This window comes from Camellia sinensis, chromosome 1 (assembly GCF_055761805.1).
Source record: "Camellia sinensis isolate YWXY chromosome 1, ASM5576180v1, whole genome shotgun sequence".
In the NCBI taxonomy this organism is placed as follows: domain Eukaryota; kingdom Viridiplantae; phylum Streptophyta; class Magnoliopsida; order Ericales; family Theaceae; genus Camellia; species Camellia sinensis.
In genome coordinates, this window is record NC_138961.1 from 48,255,122 (window position 1) to 48,275,882 (window position 20,761).

General features: G+C 38.7%; 1 non-coding gene across 1 annotated transcript; it reads right to left on the reverse strand.

The window, feature by feature from the left end:
- Positions 1–13,894: 13,894 nt before the first annotated feature.
- On the reverse strand, positions 13,895–13,975 carry LOC114319051 (small nucleolar RNA U30). The gene has a single exon (XR_003649259.2). It is a non-coding gene; the product is annotated as a small nucleolar RNA U30 (small nucleolar RNA).
- Between the last annotated feature and the right edge of the window lie 6,786 nt (positions 13,976–20,761).

Here is a 20,761-nt window from a genome sequence, read left to right on the forward strand (position 1 = left end):
AATAGTTTGTTACTCGTAAGAAGGCTAAAATGCAGATTTTGCCACCCTTAGGTGGGCTTAGAAAAACATGGTTTTGCCACTATTTAGTGGGCTTAAAACTCACAGTCAATGCATTTTTCCAAATTCAGATAATCCAACCTTCACCCACAGGCATTCAGGCAGATATATCATATAAGCACATAGCCTCATGGTAAGCATACTATCATGGCAACACTCACACACATGCAAGGATGCTAAAGCGTAAATGCTTACCTAGTACTTCGAGCCAAAACAGAAACTAGTTAGTAATCAATGCATGATCCTAGTTCATGTTAAGATAGCTAATGCAACACACGCAAAATGCAACTAGAATAGGCCCGACTAATCAAAAGATGGCATGTGAAATGCGACAAATAACACGTATTCAACTCGGAATTGAAATACAATGCAGTTAGTATGATGCGCCGAGCCCGGTGCATGCAAGACAGATAAATGAATGCAAACATGCGAGCATAAATATGCTAATTAAAACATGCCTAAACTACCCATTTAAATCAGGTAAGTAAAAAGAAGAAAGACGTGGGGTTGGAAGACATTCACACACTCACGCACACTTATTACACAATTGTGCCCTCTCTCGGAGGGTCCGAAAGAATAATACAAATTAACTAACTAACAAGCTAATTAATTATTACACAACACTTAACAAATTAATTAAGCTAAGAAAGCAGTAAAAAGGCCTCGGGAAGAGGAATGAATGCATGCATGCTCGGCTCCGCTCGAAAATCCATCGCCATGTCACATGCTACCTCTGTTTACAATGCTTTGCACCTCTGAAAGCTGCATAGGTCTCCAGGATACTTCTGAACCACCTTCTGAGCATTGTGGAAGGTCACCAGCCAAAAGTAAATGCCACCGGCCATCCATCGACCATGGATATTGATATCGGCTACAAATGTTTGGTCGATCAGCACTGTAAATGGCCGGCCGGCCATATCTTCCTGCAGAAACCTGTTTTGACAGCAGCAGAGGACAGACAAGGCAAGGCAATGCATTTCAAGGCAAATGTTTGCACAACCACACTCCATATCATGTTTAAGACTCAAGGGAGTATGGTGCTCGACCCTCGGACCACCAATCACGCATTTCAATGCATGATGGCCCAAGAAGCCAAAGTGTGCAATTTCAATATGGAATGAAATGCACAAAACAAATAATGGGTCCCAACCTCTATCATAATCAACTCAAAGAGGCAAGAGATGCATGCTATGATATGCAACCTAAACATGCAAGCTAAGCATGCAACATGAGCATGTGAACATGCAATATGCAATAGGCATACAACCTAAACATGTGGACGTGTATAGCATGCAACAACATGCACAATGAAACAAGAATGCAACAACATTGTGAGATGGACTTAAACTAACATGGGTAGCTCTCAAGCATGCCAAAATCAGTGGCCAACCGTGATGAAAATTAGGCACCAAAATGCACACAAGCATGCACCATGCAAGGGCTCAAGCCTAAGGCACAAAACTCAACTCTCCAAGAGCATGGCAAAGATGAAACAATGAACACAATGGCATATATTCCAGCTCTGAAATAGCATACAAAATGACTCCGAAATGATGCAACAACTCACACGAAGCATGTTGGATGGCTTAAGCATTGAAACTAGTGAAGTGTGTTACACTATAGGTATGCAAAACAAGCATCATTCGACCAAGGGGCCTCAAAACCAAAGATAAGGCAGCCCAAATTATTAACAAAATCAATTTAAAAACATGGCCCAAACATGCTAGCATCAAGGGCCAAAACAACATGCAATGTGAGCTAGTAAGCATGATTTACACTACAAGCATGTGAAGCAAATGAGGGACCACCAAACCAGCTAAAAACAGTTTCAAGGCATGCCAAAATAAGCCCAAAAAGCCACTGAAACATAGTCAACACATACTAGAATGGGGTGCTCCTTTGATAAGCCAAAAAGGGAGTTACTCTACACATGCAAGAGGCAAACAAAAATGGACCAAACCAGCAATGGAAAGAGTCTATACAAGTCCTAAAAGTCACCAAAAAGGGGCTTGAACCAAGCCTCCAAATGATCTAAACATAAGCCCCTTTGTAAGGCCAAAAATGCCAACAAACAAGAAAACAAGGGAGAGGGTCACCCCTCGCTGATTTAGGCCCTCAAAATAGCAAGCCTACCACTGAAAATCTATTGGATTTCAGTGGCTAGGAGGCCAAGCAAAGACTAATACAAAGGCTTCAAGGTATGGCACAAAACAAGGCCGAAACAAGCATGCAAGAGGGTAGACGACCCCCAACAGTAAATTGATCTTAAAAAAACATCAAAAGGGCCTCAAAACAAGACTTTTTTTAGTTTATGACAAAACTCAAATATGCTTGCAAGTATGACTAAGATATGGATCAAAATAAAGGCTTAAAAGGGAGATGAAGCATACAAGGGGGTAGATGACCTCTAACTGAAAAAATATCCTTAAACAAACTTCAATAGGAGCTCAAAATAAGACCTTTTCCAGTTTATGACAAAGCTCGAAAATACCTGCAAGTATGGCTAAGCTATGAAGCAAGATAAGCCTTAAAAAGGGAGATGAGTGTGTTACCCTTGTAGCCAAGAACTCCAGCAGCCTTTGGTCCCAAAAACTAGTCCCTTAGCCTCTAAAAGCAAGATCCAAGATGCTTGGATGGATGAGGAAGACGTTAGGCTAAGAGTTGTATTGCAATGGGGCCAAGAACCTCACACTTTTGAGCTAAAATGGAGGAGATATGGAGAGACAAAGAGGGATATATGTGTATATGCCCTAACCAAGTTCTGAACCTGGTATAAGGAGAGGGGAGCCTTCCTTTATAGAGCCAAGGGACTAAAGCTTCTCTTAGAAGCTTCAAACCAAGAGCAAAGATCCTCTATACACTTGTATGGAGGATCCAGTCTGTGCCCTCCAGCTGGCACAGCTGGCATCCATTCAATCTGTAGAATACACCGAAAGGTCGTCGACCAGAAAAAATGGTTGGTCAGCTACTATAAATGGTCTGCCTGCTACTTATTTGGTCGGCCGGCACATTGTTCTGGTCAGTCGGCACAATGTTTGGTCGGCCGACAGGAAAAATCTGCTCTGCAGGTCCAACTTTAAATGGGCATAACTCCTTCATGTGAACTCCTTTTCAGCTCATTCTTGTGTCCAAATTGAACCCCCGGAAGTAATCTTTCCAATGGAATCAGCCTTGCATAAAAATTCCAACTGTGAAAAAAGTTATGCTTGTTTTGGTGAAGGTTGCTCAGTTTCGGTCCAACCGGGATGATGCCCAACTTCAACCAATCATATCTCCCCCATCCGGACTCGGCTTTAAGAGATTCTTGAATGCAAAATGAAATCCCGGAAGTCTTCTTTCCAATGGTGTAGCCTCATAGCTTAACTTCAAGTGCATAGACAGATAAGCCTGATTTAGCGAGGACTGCTCGACTCTCTCTTAGCGGTTCATACCCAACTTCTTCCTCATCTAGGCTTCTTCTCTCTTCTCCTCTTTTCTTCAACTCCAAACCCCCAAACAAGGTGTTTTGAAAGATTTTTCAAAATTTCATCTCTCTTTCATTCATTTCCACTTTGTCCTTGCTCGGTTTATCGAAAAGCGCATCATTTGACAAAATGTGAGCCTCGGAACATTGTAGAAACTTTATTTCAAAAATGTTTTGAAAGAGAGGGTTTTAAGGTCTAAAAACCATCCAAAATAGCTTTGGTCCAAAATGGGTTATGAAGTTGAGATTTGTCTCTCTCCTTGCCGAAGAAACTGAGTCTTTGCCCTGCACACCTTTCTCCACCAAGTAAACCATCAGTAATGCCCAAGTCTTGAGGGCGGTCAAAAATGGGGTGTCTACGGCATGTAAATACTATTATTGAATCTCGGAATGTGTCTTTCTTTGAATATGTGTTTCCAAATAAAACTGGACAAGAGACTAGTACTAACAAAAGATCTCATGATGCTATTACTAGTCAGGATCAAGAACATGACCAAGAACAAGAACAAGAGCAAGAGATAGATCAAAATGAGGAAGAGGAACCTAGGCATAGTAAACGTGCTAGAACCTCAAAATCTTTTGGTCCAGATTTCCTAACATTTTTGTTAGAAAATGTGCCTTTAACTTTTAAAGAAGTTATGTCCAGTCCTGAGGCTCCTTTATGGAAAGAAGCTATAAACAATGAAGTTGAATCCATCCTGCAAAATCACACTTGGGAATTGGTGGATTTGCCACCAGGTTGTAAACCTCTTGGGTACAAGTCGATTTTCAAAAGAAAAATGAAAGTGGATGGATCAATTGACAAATACAAGGCAAGACTTGTGGTCAAAGGCTTTAGACAAAAAGAAGGTCTTGATTACTTTGACACATACTCACCGGTTACTAGAATAACATCCATTAGAATGCTAATTGCCATTTCATCTTTGTACAATCTAGAAATTCATCAAATGGATGTTAAAACAGCTTTCTTAAATGGTGAGTTAGATGAAGAAATTTACATGGAACAACCAGAAAGATTTTCTATTCCAGGAAAAGAAAAAAAAAGAAAGTGTGTAAATTGGTTAAATCATTATATGGTTTAAAACAAGCACCAAAGCAATGGCATGAGAAATTTGACAAAGCAATGATGTCAAATGGATTCAAAATTAATGAATGTGACAAATGTGTTTATATTAAAAACACAAACAATGATTATGTTATAGTATGCCTTTATGTGGATGATATGCTCATCATAGGTAGTAATAATGACATAATTAAAACTACCAAGAAAATGTTGAATAAACATTTTGACATGAAGGACATGGGAATTGCTGATGTAATTCTTGGTATGAAAATTACTAAAACATCAGAAGGATATGCTTTGTCAAAATCACATTACATTGAGAAAATACTTGACAAGTTTAGCATAGATGATCATCATCTTGCTAGAACACTTGTGGATGTTAATTTATTTCTTTCTAAGAATGTAGAGGAAAGTATTTCTCAATTAGAGTATGCCCAAATTATTGGAAGCTTAATGTACTCGATAACTGCACTTTCCCAGATATAGCTTATGCAGTAAGTAAATTAAGTAGATATACGAGTAATCTGGGAGTAGAACACTAAAAAGCAATTATAAGGGTTCTAAGATATCTCCGATTTACTCATAACATTGGGCTAAATTATATTAGATATCAAGCAGTACTTGAAGGATACTGTGATGCAAACTGGATATCGGATACTAGACACTCAAAGTCCACTAGTGAGTATGTCTTTACTTTTGGTGGGGCGGCTGTATCTTGGAAATATTCCAAACAGACTTGCATTGCTAGGTCTACTATGGAATCAAAATTCATAGCTTTAGATAAAGCTGGGGAAGAAGAAAAATGGTTTTGCCACCTCCTTAAAGATATTCCAATGTGGCCAAAACCGGTGCCTGCTATATGCATACATTGCGATAGTCAATCAGCAATAGGTAGAGCACAAAGTCATATGTATAACGGTAAGTCACGACACATTCGTCGTCGACATAACACCATGGGACAACTACTCTCTAATGGAATTATTTCCATTGAATATGTGAAGTCTAAAGACAATACAGCGGATCCACTAACCAAAGGGTTAACAAGAGAGTTAGTTGAGAATTCATCAAGGGGAATGAGACTTAAGCCTATTAAATAAGAGTTACTACAACAGCAACCCAACCTAGTTAACTAGAGATCCCAAGATCTAGGTTCAAAGGGACAATCGAGTTGTGTATGACTCAGAAGGATCACTGGAGAGTCAAACTCCTATCCATTTCTACGATGAAATAATGATGTTTGCAGGGTTTTAGGCTAAGTAATACTTTTAATGATTCTTATATCTAGGTATACCTAGTGGAGTATGGCATGATACTCTTCATAAGAATCACCTACATGAGTGTGAATTAGGCCGGTTCTATGAGATTTGTGACGGGCTACAAGTCTTTAGAACACTCATGAAACACCAGGTTGTTCAAGGCCAAAATGAACACAATAGTGAGAACTAAACTGTGATTGGTAATATACCGTGCGAGTTCTATTGTATTGGTTTACACAAATGGCTAAATAGTTCAAGACATCATGTTCACTGGTTAGCTAGTAAATCTGATAGTGTCTCACAAGGGAAGGTTCAAAGCCAAAAGCTACCTATCATTTGCAGAATATTTCCAATATCTGTACTCTCTGTAATTAGATCATGTTGTTGCATTTTCTCTCCGTCAAATTTCATTCATGTGGGGGATTGTTGGAAAATTTGGTTTTTATAGGCTTATTTTGGGCCAACTTTGAGCCCAAAATAGAGTGGGTCCCACACGTCTTTTGGGGTGGGTCTAAAGAGATAACGTGTTCCTTGCCGCATGGCAAGTCACACGATGAAGACGGCCAGCCAACCTCTTCAGCCTAGATCCTTATTTTGGCTGAAGAACAATAAGTGTTGGTTTTTCTAGCCAACCTCTTCAGCTTAGATCCTTATCTCGGCTGAAGAATAATAAGTGTTGGTTTTTCCAGTCAACTTCTAAGTTGGTTATTCCTGCCAACCTAGCGTAAAGTGTTTGGTTATTCCAACCAAACGTCCTACAGCCTGGATCCTTATCCTGGGCTTAAGAGGGGTGTTGGTTTTTCCAGCCAACTTCTAAGTTGGTTATTCCTGCCAACTTAGCGTAAAGTGTTTGGTTATTCCGACCAAACGTCCTGCAGCCTGGATCCTTATCCTGGGCTTAGGAGAGGTGTTGGTTTTTCCAGCCATTCTCTAAGTTGGTTTTTCCTGCCAACCTAGAGTAAAGTGTTTGGTTATTTCGACCAAACGTCCTGCAGCCTGGATCCTTATCCTGGGTTTAGGATGGGTGTTGGTTTTTCCAGCCAACTTCTTCAGCACTGATCTTGATCTTAGTTGAAGAGAAGGCAAAGTTGGTTGTTCCGGCCAACTATGCTTACAGTGCTCCTAACTCACTAAAACAATCTTTTACAGAAGGAAACAACTATACTGAAAAGAACTACTTGTTTTATTGAGAAAGAAAGAAGAAAATTACAAATACTAAGGAGAAAAAGCTAAAAATAAAATAGTTTGAGATTGGTAGTGTTCCATGGCCTGGGGATGGCTTTGATGTCCTCATCTTCCAAGTGGTATGCCCCTTTTCCTGCTAATCCGACCACTTTGTAAGGTCCTTCCCAATTGGGCCCCAACTTGCTATCTCCGGGTACCACGGTGTTTCCCATTACTTTGCGCAATACCCAGTCTCCAATCTTGAATTGCCTTGTGTGCACTGTCTTGTTATACTTTCTGGACAACTCTTGCTGGTATGAAGCGATGTGAACCAGTGTTTTTGCTCTTCTTTCTTCTGCAAGGTCGAGCTCTAATGCTATGGCTTCTTTATTTAAGTCTGGATCAAAATTTTCGCTTCAGATGGTGGGGAGGCCAACTTCCAGTGAGATTACTGCTTCCATGTCGTAGGCTAAGGAGAATGGTGTTTCTCCTGTTTGATCGTCGAGGTGTGGTACGGTAAGCCCATAAAACATGAGGAAGCTCCTCAGCCCACTTTCCTTTTGCTTTCTCTAATCTTTTCTTCAATCCATCCAAGACAACTTTGTTTGATGCTTCTGCCTGGCCATTTGATTGGGGGTATGCCGGTGTAGAATTGTAGAATTCTATCTTGTATTCCTCACAAAAGCCTCTAAAAATTTTGCTGTCGAACTGAGTGCCATTGTCTGATATTAGCGCCTTGGGTATGCCGAACCGAGTGATGATATTCTGCCAGACGAACTTCTTCACATCTTTCTCCTTTATGGATGCTAGTGCTTCTGTTTCCACCCACTTTGTGAAGTAGTCTATTGCTGCAAGAAACAACTTTCTGTTGCCGGGTGCTGCTGGAAGTGGTCCGACTATGTCCAAGCCCCACATTGCAAAGGGCCATGGACTAGTTAAAGGTAGGAGCTTTCTGGCTAGTTGATGTATTTGGTGTGCGAACTTCTAGCATTTCTCGCACTTCTTAACATACTTCTCTGAATCTGCTTGCATGTATGGCTACCAATATCGTTGCGAAATGGCTCAGTAAGCTAATGATCTTCCTCCTTGGTGGCTTCCTCATACGCCTTCATGTATCTCGAACAAGAACGCTTCGACTTTGCTGGGATGGACACACTTTAAATAAGGTCCTGTGAGGGATTTCTTGTACAAGGCCATTGATGGGGAGAGCCAAAATCTCTACGACTTTGCTCTTATTTTGTTGGCCTCTTTCTTCTCTTCCGGTAGGACGCCGTCTTTTAAGAATGCTATGATGGGATCCATCCATGAAGGGCCTAGTTCGGCGCAACATACTTCTTCTACTTTAGGTTCTTCAATGCTTGGTCATAGTAAGTAGTCAATCAGTAACGGATGTGGGACGGATGTATCTGCTATTGAAGCAAAGCCTGCTAGTTCGTCCGCTCTACTATTTTCTTTCCTACCAATCTGTTCTATCCGCACTACTTCAAATTTCTTGATCTCTTTTCTAACTAATTCTTGGTACTTAGCCATCTTGTCGTCCTTTGCCTCGTAGTCACCTGAAATTTGGTTTACCACCAACTGTGAGTCACTGTAAACCATTAGCTCGGTGGCCTTCATGTAGGATGCTGATTTTAAGCCTGCCAGAAGCACTTCATATTCCGCTTTGTTATTTGATGCTGGGAAGCCAAGGTTGATTGCTTGCTCCACCACTAGGCCATCTGGTGAGATGAGGACTATGCCTAGTCCTGCACCGTGCCTGTTGGACGCTCCATCCACGAAGAGCTTCCACATCTCTCCAACGAACAGTTTCCAGCAAGTGGAGGGATCAGATGATGCCTTGGGGTCAAGAGTGTTGCTGGTGTTTTCTTCAAGGTCCATACTTGCTTTTTGCCCCTCGCTATCTGATTGTACCAAGTCTTTATTTGTTGGTGAGTCTTGTCTTGGTGTAGCATGGTTTGTTTCTTCCTCCCTTACTTTACTCTGGTCTACCTTAAGGTCTGACTAGGTATCCTGCACCAGGGGTTGCGCTATTCCGGCGTCAACTTCCAACCCTAGTTTGGTTGTATCAGTCAGGTCAACCGGGCAGATATGATGACTTCCCAGGGTGAATTCTGCGACAAAGTCTGCCAAAGTTTGGGCTTTTATCGCGGTTCTGGGTTAGAACTTGATGTCGAACTATCCCAACTCGACTGCCCACTTCAAGACTCGTCCAGAAAAGTTTGCCCTCTCAAACAAAGCTTTTAATGGGAAAGCTGTGAGGACGATTATTGTGTGGGCGTGAAAGTAATACGATAACTTCCTTGAGGCCATCATCAAGGCTAAGGCCAGTTTTTCCAATGGCAAGTACCTGGTTTCTGCGCCCAGCAATGTCTTGCTGACATCAAAGATGTGCAGATGTTGGATTTCTTCCGCTCGGACCAATACTGCGCTAATTGTGTGCTGTGAGACTGCCAGGTACAAAAATAGTTCTTCTCCAGGTATTGGGGTCACTAGCAGCGGTGGAGAAGACATGTATTCTTTCAAACTTTCAAGGGCGCAGTTGCATTCTTTATCCCACTCAAACTTGGCCTTTAATGCTTGAAAAAATGGTCGACATCTGTCTGACGACCGACTTATAAATCGGTTTAACACGGCTACCATACCGGTAAGATGCTGTACTTCTTTTACCGAGTTGGGCCTCTCTAGATCTTGAATTGCTTTGATCTAAGAAGGGTCTGCCTCTATACCTCGGTTGGTCACCAGGAAGCCTAGGAACTTGCCAGATCCTACGCTGAACGCACACTTGGATGCATTAAGGCGTAGCTTGTGCTTCTTCAGGATCTGAAACATCTCTCCTAGGTCCCTGAGATGGTCATTCTTATCCTTGCTCTTGACCACCATGTCGTCGATATAGGCTTCCATTGTTCTGCCTAACAATGGTTCGAACATCTTGGTGACCATCCGTTGGAATGTTGTCCCTGCGTTCTTAAGGCCAAAGGGCATGACCTTGTAACAATATAGTCCTCTTGGCGTCGTAAAAGATGTAATCTCCTGGTCTGGCTCATACATGGCGATCTGATGGTACCCTCTGTATACATCAAGAAAGCTAAGACGGTTGTGTCCTGCCGTCAGATCTACCAGTTGGTCTATCCGTGGAAGAGGAAAGCTGTCTTTTGGGCATGCCTTGTTGACCGTTTTGTAGTCCACACAGACACGCCATTTTCCATTCTTCTTAGGTACTACTACTATATTGGAGATCCATCTAGGGTAGTGCACCTCTCTGATAGCTCCTACTTCTAGCAGGTTTTCTACTTCTTCTGCCACTATCTCGGCATGGTGGAGTGTCGATCTGCGAGTGCGTTGTATAATTGGTCTGACGATTGGGTGGACATTCAATTGGTGACAGATAAAACTTGGGTCAATGCCAGGCATGTCATACGGCGTCCAGGCAAACACTTCGATGTTAGAGGTCAAGAATTCCATGACCTCTATTCTCTCAGTATTGGACATAGATGAGCCAAACAAAAAGAACTTATCCGGTTTCTTTTCGTCTATTCTTACCTGTACCAAGTCTTCCAATGCCCTTCTGTTCAGCGGCTTTGCCAACATCCGCCAACAATTCATTACTCTCAAGTTCTTCCACAATCTGAACAAACCCTTTGGCAGCTCGGCTGCCATTTACTGTGACGATGCATTGCTTGGACATAATTTGGTCTCCATAGACCTTTTCAATTACTCCGGCTTTGTTGGGGAACCGCATTACTTGATGGTAGGTTGACGCTACTAATCGCATGGCGTGCAGCCATGTCGTTCCCAAGATTATGTTGTAAGTGGAAGGGACTTTCAATACCCAAAATTCCACTTGTTTCGTCATGCTTCCTGCTCTGACTGGGAGGATAATCTTGCCAACTGGCCATTCTGGCATTGAGTTGAATCCGATCAGGGAAGATACAGCAGGTGCCAAGTCTTTGTCCTCCAGCTTCAACTGTTTGAAAGTTTCATAGTACATTATCTCACATGAGCTCCCTTGGTCGATCAAAATTCGCTTGACGTCGTAATCCTTGACGCAGAGAGTGACGACCAGTGCATCATTGTGAGGGCAATAAATCCTTGCCAAGTCTTTGTCTGAAAAAGACATGACATTTATGGCCTCTGTTTTCCCCTTTTTGATTGTGGGCTGCGCACTTAATATTTCCCTTAAATGCTCAGCCTTCTTTATCATTCCCCTGAGTTCACATACTCGCTCAGGCTTGAATACCCCATGTATTACGTTTATCACGCCTTGAGGTGGGCCGTCAATCGGTGTTCTGTCTAGATGTTCGTGGTTTTGGGGGGCTGACTGCGTCCCTCCTTCTATGAACTGGTTTAAGTGACCAGCTGCCACTAACTCCTCCAGATGTTGTCTCAACGGCGTGTAATTTTCAGTGCAGTGCCCCTTTTCCTTATAGAAGGTGCACCGAGATCTTTCGTCGTAGTCCTTCTGTGCCTCTCCCAATTTAGCTGGCCATCTGACGAAAGGTTCATCACGTGTCTCACTGAGAACTCGGTAGATTGGTTTCTTGAATACCGTGGTAATGGAAGTGCGGACTCTCAACCATCTTTTAGCTCGGTCCTCTTCATTGTCTCGCTTGCCTCGTCTATTCTTGCTTAGACGTTCTACTGTGTTGACTTTTGCTGAAGTCTTCTTATCTGGTATTGCGGCTGTACCAGACTTTGTTTTAGCACGAGCGCCATCCTCTTCTACTCGAATGTGCTGGTGAACCCTCTCCATTAAGGCTTCCATTGTGAGGGAAGGTGTCATGGTAATTGAGTCTCTTAATCTGTTTTCGACTGGAAGTCCTCTTTTATATTGCGCGATGGCGAGATTTGTGGGACAATCTCCTATCTGGTTGAAGGTCTCCCAATAATGACTATTGTAGGATCTCAACGTCTCCTTGTCACCCATGTCAATGGAGAGTAGCTGATCGATCTCTACCGGCGCCTTGATGTTCGTTCTAAACCTTGTCACGAATGCCTCTGCCAACTGTGCCCAGGAGGCTATGCTGCCTTCTGGTAGCCTTTCGAACCAGGTTAAACCAAGGTCGCCAAGGCTGGATGGGAATAGGATGCACATCAAAGCCTCGTTCCGCCAGTATACTGCCATGACCTGGCGAAAGTGGCTTAGGTGCATATAAGGGTCTGTCTTCCCCTCATATGTCGTAAACTTAGGCTGGATGAAGCCTGAAGGTAATGGTGCGTTCTCAATCGCCGGAACGAATAGCGAGCTATGTAGCCTTGCCAATGCTTTATCTGTTGGTTCGTAGACAAGGTGCGGTATTGGCATTCCTACCTCGACGCTTCCGTGCGTCCGAGAAGCCAACCGCTAAAGGGCTGAAATTCTGTGCGGGTCGCGTGCCCTGGCATCCTCCTTCCGTCGTGCCCTTTCTTCAAGCACAGTCCATAAGTCGGACGATCTAGGCAACTCTGTTTGCCTGGATGATGTCTGGTGCGTATGTGAGGGCCGATAGGTACTTCCCTCAGTGTAAGACCTCAATGATCTCGTTCTCTCAGACTTGGAGTAACGAGTTCTGGAAGTCCTTGATTGAGTGTCGCCTGTCCTGAGGCTTCTACTCTCTGCTTGCGATGGCGTGGTATGCCTACCACAATCTTCTAAGTCGCGAGGAGGCGTATTGCCTTTGCGCCCCTCTCCTGTTGCCACCCTTTTTCCCTTGATCTGGTGCTTCATGGCCTCCATGTCCGCCGCCATCTTCCTTATTAGTTCATCTTGCTCTTTTACGCGATCCTCCAAAGCTTGAGGGTCGATTCTTCGCCTTTGCCTTTCAGGACTTTGTGAGCGAGAGCGACGGGGGCTGTTGTTCCGTCTCCCCCTTGTATCCCTCTGGGGATTCTGTCGCTGGGGCTCTAAGTCCACTATGGGAGGGATAGAGGGCAATCCTTCGCGCCTCCCACCCCCCCTGGGGTTTGTCCGTCGATGGCGGACTGTGACAAATCTTCGTTGTGCGTCATTCAATTAGTGAGGGAAACTTGACCAATAGGTTTTGTTCTTTGTCTAATATTCCCACAGACGGCGCCAATTGTACGGGAAAGAAATAAACCTTCTCGTATAATCCTGTTGATCAAGTCTGCGCTCCCCCGTACGACGTCACTTTATTCCCTGAAAACACAAACGTGAACTAGCCGGCGGGTGTGTGCCGGATACCTCTCCGATGCCTAAGTCAGCAAAATAGACAAATAGACAAAAGCCCAGTGTATTCGAGAATCAAAGTTGTGTTACCTCTCCATAGGTGATGTTATGAGCTTTTATAGGTTCCGTGTGGCACAATCCTAGTAGGACTCTTACTCCTCCATGTAGAGTCCTCCTAAGAATCACATTCTTGAAAGATAATGTTTATCCCTCAACACCCCCCTCACTGCTTAAACCAAGTGAGATGGTTCTACCACAGTTGGATGTCCATACGACCGAGATAACATGGCCACGCTAAAGTCGCAGACTAGACCGAGCTCCAGCTAGCTCGGTTCTTCCTTTCACTGCGCGTGTACCTCAGCTGACACTCCAACTGGGTTGTCCGAAACCGTGCTATCCACCATGTGCTTGGACCGAGCTAACCAGTAGCAAGGTTTTGAGGAAAGCTCAACATACCTCGGCTCAACATAGTATGACCGAGCTAACTGCAATATGCCAAGACCGACTGACCTATTTCTGCGTGTGGTGACTGAGCTACTTGTACAACTCTCATGGACCGAGGTTAACTCCGAAGCTCTCTCTGGACCGGGCTATCTCCAAGCCTTTTTTACTGTGGCCCACAACAGCCCATTACCCAGCTCGGCCTAATTTACCTATAAATTACAACTACAGATACAAGAACAGCCAAGATTAAAGGTGCTGGTGAGAAATGGAATATATAAGAAGGTGCTCAGTGTGTTGAGAATGGATTACAAAATCGTCCTTAGAAATTATCAGATTAACAAGATCATTATAAACTCATCATCGCATCTTCCCTTCAGATATATAGATTCATATATATATATATATATATATGGTAATATATAAATTCACTAAAGGTGAAAGAGTTAAGCTTATGGTCAACCAAACCACCTTCTACGGAAAAACAAAATGAAAAAGAGTATTAGTGAATATGCAACTTTATTTTTTATAAATTCAAACAATTTTATTATTTATTCCAAATCCCAAGGCAAAATGAACAAAATAATCAAATATATGCTATTATTCAAAATCATATTACACAAATAAGAATAAAAAATAATCAAATTAAGAAAAGAAAAAAAAAAGCAATAAAATTGAATATCATCCAATTAATGATGATGGTGCTAAAGAGGACTTGCGTAGGCAAGTGGAAGATAATTTAGCTATTATTCAAAACTATATTACACAAATTAGAATACAAAATTATCAAACTAAGACGAAAAAAAAAAAAAGCAATAAAATTGAATATCATCCAATTAATGGTGATGGTGCTTAAGAGGAATTGCATAGGCAAGTGAAGGATAATTTAGCTATCACTCAAAACCATATTAAACAAATTAGAAAATAAAATAATTAAATTAAAAAAATGTGAAATAAAATTGAATATAATCCAATTAATGGTGATGGTGCTAAAGAGGAATTGCACATAGGCAAGTGGAAGATAATTTAGCTATTATTCATAAACATATTACACAAATTAGAATGCAAATTAATTAAATTAATAAAAAAATATGCAATAAAATCGAATATCATCAAAAGAAAATTTGCATAGGCAAGGGGAAGATATTTTGCATATACATATAGAATGATTGATTAATTTATAATCAAGTTAACAAATTTTAATCCGCCAATCAGCCACCTTGCTAATTTTTAACAACAACATGATTCGGATTGATTCTATTAAACCAAGTCCCAAAAGTATACAGCTCATTTTTCAATCCCCCACAAGAAGACATGATAAAAACAAGAGAAGACAAAGAGAATCTAGAGTTATTTAAAGATCAAAAAAAGGCTGAGAACAATTAATAGAATCACGCAACAACGAGCATATATGGGCACATCAGAAATTTAGGAGAATCAGGAGACTGAAAGCCAATGCGGTTGGAGGGACTGCACATGCAGTGGGCGGCCGCACGTGCCAAGTTTACACTCCAGCCCCCTGCTCATATACTTCTTGACAGTTCTTGCAAACAACAAACTTTGATTTTACACTATGTAAATCACTACTGACTAGAGCACCAAACCACACACCACACAACAACAACATTTCATCTGCTAATTTGTTTCAACAATTGAGTTATAGTGTGGATATTATTGGTTAATACAAACCAATTGTCCAAGCATAGGGTCATATGAATACAATTGGGCATAAAAAAAACTATTTTTTCCTTTATGTAAATTCACAAATGGTATCGTCCCATCCAAGGAAAAAAATAATAAGCATATGAGGTCATTGATTTTTAAAACAAAGAGCTAGATGAACCATGAATTGCATATCAATATAAACATAAAATTCCAAGTCTCACATAGTGCAACAAAAGACAGTTCATAGTTTGAATATCCAATCCTCAGCATTAGGATAAAGGAAAGAGCATTTTAACAAAATGATCAATCACATAAAAAATAAAAATAAAAATAAAAATCAAGGAAAAACACAAGTCAGCTCTGCTCTAAGACTACTACGTAAACGGAACAACCAGAAGGCAACAGTCATTAAAATCCACTAAATCTAGTGTTAGATAATTATATTTAGGAACCCAAACAACTAAAAACATTCACTGAGAAACAATCTAAATAGATAGAAGGGACATTCAACAATTACAAATCATGATGAAAACACCATCAGTTGATGAAGTTCCTTAATGAGTAGGTAATTATGCAACGGGATGTATCTAAAATATATACATAATCTACAACACACAAGAAGATCTAGAAATACAAAGCAAAATAAATAATCACATTAATAAAAGTAAATGTAAAAACTAACCATCTAAAACTTTATGAATTACAGAACATATTTCAAGAACACATTCAATACCCAACATACAAGCTAGTTCTGTGAGAAGTTGAAATAAATACAAACTAAGGTCCAAATGAAAACACAACCAGGAAGAGGAATAGGCAGATGGGGCAATATTAAATGTCAATAGAAATTAGAGATGGAAACCTATCAGGTAATGTATTACTCAAGACAAAATTATAAGTTTCAGAACTTCGAATGTTCTTAGTAGTCAATGAGGCCATGATGAAAACTAAAAATACAAGAACAGCCAAGATTAGAGGTGTTTGTGAGAAATGGAATATATGAGAAGGGCTCAATGTGTTGGGAATGGATTATAAAATCGTTCTCAGGAATTATCAAATTTACTAGATTTTATAAACTCATCATCGTACCTTCTCTTCAGATATATAGATTGATTTACATATATATATAGTAATATATAAATTCACTAAAGTTGAAAGAGTTAAGCCTATTCTCAAGTCGTCGAAAGTAGGGGTGTCCACAGGTTAGTTTGAGTTGGTTTTGGAGCAAACACAACAATGAAACTACCTTTGACAGATAGAATTTTTCAATACATCCTTGTTAACCCTATTGTCTACTCGTTGAAAGTAGGGATGTGCTCAAGTCGATTTGAGCTGATTTAGGAGTAAACTCATCAACCGAACCACCTTCAATGGAAATACAAAATGAAAAATAATATTAGTGAACATACAATTTTATTTTTCATAAAATTCAAACAAAAAAATTTATTATTTATTCAAAATCCCAAGGCAAAATTAAAAAAATAATCAATTGTAAGCTATTATTCAAAATCATATTATACAAATTATAATACAAAATAATCAAATTAAGAAAAAAATATGCAATAAAATTGAATATCATCCAACTAATGGTGATGGTGCTAAAAAGGGATTGCATACGCAAGTGGAAGATAATTTAGCTATTATTCAAAAACATATTATACAAATTAGAATAAAAAATAATTAAATTATTAAGAAAAAATATACAAAAAATTGAATATCATCCAATTAATGGTGATGGTGCTAATTTAGCTATTATTCGTAACCATATTACACATTAAAATACAGAATAACCAAATTAAGAAGAAAAAAAATGCAATAAAATTGAAGGGTGGGCATCATCCAATTAATGGTGATAATGCTAAAGAGGAATTTAGACAAGTGGAAGATAATTTAGCGATTATTCAAAAACATATTACACAAATTAGAATACAAAATAATTAAATTGATAAAAAAAAAATACGCAATAAAATTGAATATCATCCAATTAACAGTGACGGTGCTAAAGAAATATTGCGTAGGCAAGTAAAAGATAATTTTGCATATAGATAATAGCCAGGATGATCAATTTATACACGACAAATTTTTATCCACGAATCTGCGACCCGACTAATTTTTAACAACAGCATAATTCAGATTGATTCTATTTTACCAAGGACCAAAAATAAACAGCTCGCTCAAGTGAACTTGGTTTCTTTTTTGCAATTAGGACCAGCACGCCCTGATGCCCGACTTTTAAAAGAAACACATATACTTAACTTTGATTTTACACGATGTAAATCACTACTAACTAGAGCACCAAATCACCACACACCACACAACAACATTTCAACAACTAATTTGTTTCAACAATTGAGTTATAGTATGGATCTTATTGGTTAATATAAACCAATTGTCCAAGCATATAGGATCATATGCAGACACTTTAGCATAAAAAGGATTAGATAATTACATTTATTAGGTACCAAAACAACTAAAATATTTAATGCATGGAAGTATGGGCAAAGTGATGAAAGAATTAGTACACAATGATTCACAGGGCAATCTAAGCAAATAAAAGGAACATTCAGCAATCAATCACCAATCATGATGAAAATACAATCAGTTGAAGAAGTTCACTAATATGATCTACCATAGTATTTCCTTATACTTCCATTCAACACTAGAAACTGGCCAAAGGCACTAATCCATAATAAAATTAAAAAATTTCCCACAGAAAAAGAAAAATAAACAAAATAATTGAAATTTGCCAAAATGCAATTACCACACACAAGATCGAGAAATAAGTGCATGTCAAAACTTACCACCTAAAACTACATGTATTCTACACATTGTGCTCAAGTATTTAACAAAAATGTGTTTTTCATTTCTATAAATGCTATCTATCTAATATTTTTCCTTCTACAAGTATGAGTATTGATGACATAATCAAATTAATATATTCACTAAAGCTGAATGAGTTAAGCTTATTGTCTACGCACAGTTCGGCTTGAGTTAGTTTTGGAGCAAACTCATCAACCAAACCACCTTTGATAGATTAAGAATTTTTCAGCCCACCACAGCTAAGCTTATTGCCTATTCGTTGAAAGTAGCAGTGTGCTTGGGCCAATTCGAGTTCGTTTCGGTGCAAACTCATTAACCAAACCAACTTTGACATATTGAGAATTTTTCAACCAACCGCCAAACTGACCAATCCCCAAAATCGACAAGTTCATAGAATATTTTAGCAAATTCAAACTAATGGTAAGCGAGTTAAGTAAATTAAAAATAAAAAACGAAAAAGAAAAATATCAATGAACATGCAAATTTATTGTTTATAAAATCAAACCAAAAAATTTAATAATTATTCCAAATATTGAGGTAAAATTAACAAATAAATCGAATATAAGCAATTAATCCAAATCATATTACACAAATTAATATGTAAACTAATCAAATGAGAAAAATATATATATAATAAAATTGAAGGGTGGGCATCATCAAATTAACGATCCTGGTGCTCAAGACAAATTGTGTAAGGCAAGTGGAAGATAATTTAGATATTATTCAAAACCATATTACACAAAATAGAATACAAATAATCAAATTAATGGGGAAAATGCAATAAAATAGAATATCATCAAATTAATGGTGACAGTGCTAAAGAGAAATTGCACAGGCAAGTGAAAGATAATTTAGTTATTATGCAAAACCATATTACGCAAAGATAATTTAGCTATTATTCAAAACCATATTAAAGAAATTAGAATACAAAATAATAAAATAACAAAAAAATATTCAAAAAAATTGAATATCATCCAATTAATGGTGATGGTGCTAAATGTGGAAGATAATTTAGCTATTATACAAAAGCATATTACACAAATTAAAATACAAAATACTTGAACGAAGAGAAAATATGCAATAAAATTGAATATGATCCAATTAATGGTGATGGTGCCAAAGAAAAATTGCATAAGCAAGTGGAAGATAATTTAGCTATTATTCAAAACATATTACGCAAATTAGAATACAAACTAATCAAATTAAGAAACAAATAATTTGCATATCATCCAATTAATGGTGATGGTGCTAAAAATGGAAGATAATTTAGCTATTTTTCAAAAACATATTACATAAATTAGAAAATAATCAATAAAATTGAATATCATGCAATTAACGGTGAAGTTATTATTATTCAAAAACATATGACGCAAATTAGAATACAAAATAATCAAATTAAGAAAAATTTTTTTTTGCAAATCATCCAATTAATGGTGATGGTGCTAAAAGTGGAAGATAATTTAGCTATCATTCAGAACTATATTACTCATATTAAAAAACAAATAATCAAAATAAGCATTAAAATTGAATGTCATCCAAGTAACGGTGATGGTACTAAAGAGGAATAGCGTAGGCAAGTGAAGCATAATTTAGCTATTATTCAACACCATATTACGCAAATTAGAATGTAAAATAATAAAATTAATAAAAAAAATGCAATAAAATGGAATATCATCCAATTAATGGTGATGTAGCTAAAGAGGAATAACGTAGGCAAGTGGAAGATAATTTTGCATATACATATAGACTAATTGATCAATTTATAAGTGAGTTAACAAATTTTAACCCGTCAATCAACCACCCCGCTAATTTTTAACAGTAGCATGATTCGGATTGATTCCATTAAACCAAGGCACAAAAATAAGCAGCTCGCTTAGCCCGCAAGTGAACTTGGTTTCCTTTTTGCAATCAAGACCAGCTCGGCTCGATACCCAATGTTTAAAAGAAAGGCATATACATATTGACAGTCCTTGCAAACAACAAGCTTCGATTTTATACAATGTAAATTGCTAGAGCACCAAACCACACACCACACAACAACAATATTTCAACCGCTAATTTGTTTCAACAATTGAGTTATAATGTGGATCGTATTGGTTAATATAAACCAATTGTCCAAACATATAGGGTCATATGCAGACACTTAGGCATAAAAAGGACTAGTATGCCCTTCATGTAATTTCACAAAAGGTATTGTCCTATCTAAGGAAAAAATAATACACATATGAGGTCGTTGAATTTTAAAACAAAAAGCCAGATCAACCATGAATTGCATTATCAGTATAAAACATAGATCGTGTAGTAAAAGATTGTTCATAGTTTGAATATCCAATCCTCAATCCATAGCAGCATCACATTAAAGGAAAAAGCATTTTAACAAAATGATCAATCACATTAAAAAACCAAGACAAAACACAAGTCAGCTCTGCTATGAAACTACTATGTGAAAGGAACAACCACCAGGCAACATTAACCATGAATTGCATATCAATAGAAAACATAAATCTCCAAGTCTCACATAATGCAACAGAAGATTGTTCATAGTTTGAATATTCAATCTTCGATCCATAGCAGCATCTGGTTAAAGGAAAAAGCTTTTTAACAAAATGATCAATCACATTTAAAAAACCAAGACAAAACACAAGTCAGCTATGCTATGAGACTACTAT